The sequence below is a fragment of the Benincasa hispida genome, chromosome 4 (assembly GCF_009727055.1).
Source record: "Benincasa hispida cultivar B227 chromosome 4, ASM972705v1, whole genome shotgun sequence".
Lineage (NCBI taxonomy): Eukaryota > Viridiplantae > Streptophyta > Magnoliopsida > Cucurbitales > Cucurbitaceae > Benincasa > Benincasa hispida.
Genome location: NC_052352.1, coordinates 41,186,373 through 41,192,452, shown reverse-complemented (window position 1 = coordinate 41,192,452; position 6,080 = coordinate 41,186,373).

Below are 6,080 nucleotides of genomic sequence, written 5' to 3'. Positions count from 1 at the left end.
CTCAAAATGTCTCCCATAATTCGTAATTATAGTATAATTAAGTTTGATGGTTATAGATTTAATTTAATAATAAACAGAATTTGACTTTACCAAAAAAGTCGAGATAAGTTTGATTTAAATTTTGAATTTGGATCAATTTTTTTTTTCAAATGTGAATTTATCTAATTATTTTATTTTATCCACATATTTTGTGTATTTTAGATTTTATTTTTAAATATCAAATAATCTCGATTTATCTTACTATTTTTCGTTTTCCCTTCTTTTAACGTATTTTTACGTTTTCTAATTTATATCATTTTATCTTATTTGTTTTGCTTTTTTATATCTATAATAGTTTGAACTCTTTAAACGCTTATTTTTTAATTGAATTTTCGATTTTTTTTTCAATATTTCAAATAACCTTCTTGTTTTTTAATCGATTATAATATTTGGTTGTTTTTTCAATTGTAAGTGGAATGATATCTTGTAGAGAGCAGTGCTGGTTTCTCTTTAATTGACAATTTTTGAAGAACAATGAAGCTTGATTGGAGAAGGATTTTTTTAAGAATGGAGGCTTACAAGTGATCGAGGATCTTAACTCGAGGTTTGATTTCTTCTTCCCAACTTTATAAATGTCGTCATCAGTGTTAATACTGCCATGAACCACCCTTAGGTTCGAAATTTAGTTCAAAATACCAATAATCCACGATTTTATTTAAATTTTGCAACGTCACATCTTTGTGTTATACAATTGTATCTCCTTGTGTTTATTTATGAGGTTAATGCTTTAGATTTTGGAAAAATTTAAGGAGTGGGGGAACTTATGGAGAGGAGTTACATTGTGGTTTTTTTTTTTTTTTTTTTTTTTTTTTTTTTTTTTTCCATTTTTAATTTTTCTAGTGGGAGATTCTCGAATGTAAAGAGTTCAAATGTGGTTTCTGCATTTGAATCTAATTACATTATGATGAGTTTTTTCATGATCTCAATCTCGAGATATTTTTATTCTTTGTTTTAAAATGTTTACATCACATTTTAGTTGGTTAGGAGGTTAGATAATATCTTACTTTCTTTTAATAAAATCAATTTTAAATACCAATAAAATCTAGGTTGCTATGATTTTAAAAAATATGTACTTTTAGAATAAATTAATTGTAGATACCATTTGGGTATTTTTGTAATCTAATAATTAGTGATAAATTAAATCCAATTTAGTTTTGCTATTTTTTATAACCTAAAAACATGCTATTTTTCAAAATAAAACTTTAAAAAATGTTATTTCTCTTGTGAGCGCAAGTTTCTTCCCTTAATTTTAGCTATGGTAAGCCTGACTATACTCTTTTTTTTAAAGGCCTGATAGTAATAGAGTTTATTATTATTATTATTATTATTATTATTATTTAATGTTATAATTGATTTCAAATTTATTATGACATGAAATCTTCCCAAATTCATAGATTCAAATTAGGTTCAAATTAGAATATATATATTACACCTAACTTTAGGCCAATTAGATGGACTCAAAAGTGTTTTTAAAAAAACTCATTCTTGTTTAAATATTTTTTATAAACAAAATTGATTAAAATATACTTGAAAAATTATTTTGAGTAGTTGTCAAACACTCCAATTTTCTTCCAAAATGACCTATTTTTTAAATTAAACACTTAAAAATATAATCCAAATATACCATTAATATTTTGTTAGTAATAATTTAAAAAAAAAAAAAAGATGAAAAGAGAAACCCTGAGTTACAAATCTCTATTGAAGATAGAAGCAAGAAGGGAAGGTGTAGAAGAATCCTAAATTGCAGACATTATTAATTCAAAGCTTTCATCTCATATTATTGACCTAATTTTCTCTAAACTCCCCATCTCCAATTTGGCTATTTGTAGGCTCATTTTGAGTAGTAAGTTTGTTCCAAAATTTTCAAGATTTTATTTGCCCATATTTTTCCTCAAAATAAACTTTGTTGTACTTCATTTATTTTCTATCCTCGTTTTTCCACGGTCGAAAATGCCATTTTTCTATAGAAAAATTGAAACATCTAAAAAATATTTACATTTTATAGCAAAAAGCTTCAAAAAGTGCTTTTTGCTATAAAATGTAAATATCTTTAAATAAATTTTATATTTAAAAAGACCCATTTTTTGTAATGGTCTCTTTTATTTTGTTGATAAATCAAATAACATATGTGTTTTGATATTGAATCTGATAACAAAGGAATATATCTAACTTCCTCCCCATGATTCCCTCCTAACGATTTCAGGAGTAATCTTTGATTTTCAATAAATTTTTTTTCTAGAGAGAGTTTCAACTTATCTTTTTAGCATTCTTGTAATTAAGTATGTAAATTATATTATACCTTTAGGTTTATAGCAGTAAATTCAATTTTGACGTTAGAATTCTTTTACTTTTGTTACAAAATTCATAAAACAAATATGAGTAATACTTGAGTATATTCCAAAATGCATCTATCTTTGTGCATTCCTTTTCACCACTCACATAAAAAGATATTAAAATGTTTCAAAAAAAAGAAAAAAAAAAAGGAAATTTTGTCACATGACAAGTTATTGATTGGACAATTTGATGAAATGTACAAAAATGAATGCTATCTATAATATACCTAAGTATTTTTCTACGAATATTACCCATCTTGCAATACGGTGAAATTGAACGTGAATTATTTTCATCAATTTTATAGGTTGTAGCAGTGGTGTGTATAACAAATTTAGTCTTTAACATAAAATTTTAATGTCGTCTCTATGATTTATAATATTTTAAAGTTTTCTTCAAAGAAAAATCTAAACCACACAAATCATCATCAATTTTTTTATAACCTTTTAATAATATTTAGCACGGTGAACAAGTAATGAAAGTTGTGAAGCATGCAATTTTTTATTTACAAAACTGCAGTATAACTAAATATTATTTACACAAAAAAAAATTGTAATGGATTGCAAAACTACAAATAAGTGCAGAAATTATTATAACCGCAAAGCTATTGAAAATATTTACAAATAATAATAAAATATCATAAATAGTAGTCTACATTTTATCCTAAATAGACTAAAATTTTACTATATTTATAATATTTTAATTCATTTTACTATATTTGAAAATAACACTACATGAAAATATGGTTTAAACATTAAATTTATACTGCAAATTAAATCATGTTTTAAAAGCCAATTATATAGACTAAAAATTAAATCATGCTTTAAAAGCCAATTATATAGACTATAAATTAAATCATGATTTGAAAGCCAATTATATAGACTATGTGTTAGCAACTATGATTTAAATGCATTTTTTAGGATGATTCTAGAGTGGTTAAAATCATTTTTGTCATTTTCAAAGTCATTTTAAAATGTGTTAATAATTATTTAAAATCAATTTTGATAATTTGAAAATTGCATTTAGAAGTATAGAATTAAATATTAAATTAATTTTGAGTGATCACAAATGTGCTTTGGGGTAATTTTAAACAAGAAGTATTTTTATCAATGTCAAAATCACTGCCAAACACACGTTAAATATTAATCGCTATCAAAACTTAGTAGCGCTAACCCATACGAATATTAGTTAAACTACATTTTCTTTAGCTAACTTTGTATCTATCACATGTATGTAACATGTGTTTAAAATTATAATAATATACATTAGGCATAATATTGAAGCATGTGCCTAACAAACTTCAAATTTTCAAATTTTGTATCTAATAAAATATGTAATTTTAAAAGATGTATAGATTATGTATAGGAACTATCTGATATAAATACAAAATTAGAGACTCTATAACTAGATTCGAAATTGAAGGTTTAGAAATCTATCTGACATCATTCACCATTTTTTAAAAATAACAAATTTTAAAAATATATTAGTAAAATTGATAAAAATGACTTTTTTAGAGTTTGATTTTGTATTCTTGACATATTTTTGAAAAATAAGTTTTTTTTATATGAAAATGATGTAAGCACAGGAAATTTTGGTTGTACAATTACTCTTATGCCCTTATTAAATTCTCACGTCTCAACAACCAACCAACCAAATTAATTCACCAAAACTTCTCCACCATAAAAATTTATTCACAAAAAATTAATTCATCCAAAATTAATTGACAAAAAATTATTCACATTCCAACACAAAAAATCATCCACCAAAATCGATTTGTTTACAATCCCACAAAAAGTTATAACTTCAGAACGGAGAGTCTTTCATTAAAATTTCACGAAGTGGTAATTTTGTACACTTCCTAAGAAGGTATGCATTTCATTTTGTAGGTATTCAATAGTTCAATAATTTATGGAAAAATTGACAAAAATAAATGACATTTTTGGAGTTTGATTTTCCATGTTAGAATTCATTTACTTGTATTTATGTTTGTTTGGTTGATTGTTTTGTTTTTGTTTTTTTTTTTTTTTAATCATGCCCTTATAAAAAAACATGAAAAAGAAAGATAGCGATTTTTTTTTTTTTTTACCTGACCAAGCTTTACTGGGTAGAAAGGAAACAAGTTAAAACTACCCGACCGGGCTTCATCGGGTACAAAATAATTGTTGAAATAAGTTTGATACCTGGTCGGGCTTCACCGGGTATGAAAGAAATTGATTGAAATCACCTAGTCTTCCCGGGATAAGAACCGAATTGGGACTGGTCTAGGACCCGGTAGAGTTAACCCTAGTCCGATCGGGTGCACATGGAAAATATGTACACTGTTTTTTGGCTCAGTGTTGCTGGGTGGATAACCGAGCTAATTTTTTTCTTTTTAATTTCTATTTTTTTAATTTCTATTTTTCTTTAACTACATTAGTACATTTTTATATAAATGGTAGGAAAATGCCTCGTGTTTGGATTTGTTTTGGTGGCATTTGGAATGAAAATTTGAAAAATATTAACATTCAACATAGATTTAAAACCATCATTTTATAGTATCTAAGATAAACTAACATTGCTAAAAAATAATGAAAATACATATCTGATTAGATGAAAAATCCCAAATAATCTTCAAATGAAAAGGAAAATGACAAGAAAATCCGAAATGTAGTCGAAATCGAGGTAGAAAATGGTAGCAATCGAGTGAGGAAATGGAAGGGAAAAATGGAAAGGCCAAGGGGTAGGATGGGAGGGTTGGTGACTTTTGAAATATTGAAGGACATTACAGTAATTTTACATTGTTTGCAAAGTTATGGAATAAAAAAATAATATTTTAAAAAAAGTACCCAAACTTCAAAACCAAAACTCGAAAAAGACCATTTTTGTGAATTACCCTTCCAAAATTAAGATGTTGGACTCGATTTTAAGCTCAAATTTCGATATTAAGGGCGAAATTTAAACGTTCCATCATAACATTTCTTTAATTTGAAAATTTAATAATGAATTTCATTAAAATAATCTGAAATGAAATTTATTCAATTATAATATTTTTAAACACAACAATATAAAATTAATGAATAAAAATACACTTACAAAATTATATAATTTAGGTCTAATTTAGTAACTATTTGGTTTTTGTTTTAAAAAATTTAGTCTATTTCATCCATATTTTTACGACAATTTACACCTTTCTTAACTACAATGACTTGAGTTTTTAAACCAGTAGTGAAAAGTAGATAACAAAGGAATAAATTTGAAGGTAAATACCAAATGGGACCTTAGTTTCTCACGAAAAAATATAATTCAGTATCAACTTTTTTTCAGATGAATCTAATAAACTATATATTGTCAAATTTACCAATTAAAAAAAATTGAAAATATCTAAGACAATTTCACCTGATCACATTGTGTTATGATAAGAGTAATATATGAAAACATCTCGATATGTATTTATCTTTATACATCTCAATCTCATCACACACATGAAAAAATAATTGAAATATTTTTCAAAAAGGTAGGAAGAATGTGTAATGTGGGGTATTTCGTGCACTTGTAAAAGGGTGAGTTTTCTCTTTAATCCTTCCTTCATTTACTCCTTTCTTTTTTATTTTTATTTTTTTTAATATTGAATTGATTAAAACTAATTGATATTATTTTACTAAAAATAAATTATATTAATTATTTAACTGGCACAGTTCAATAATATTTATTAAAATATATATTTAATTCAA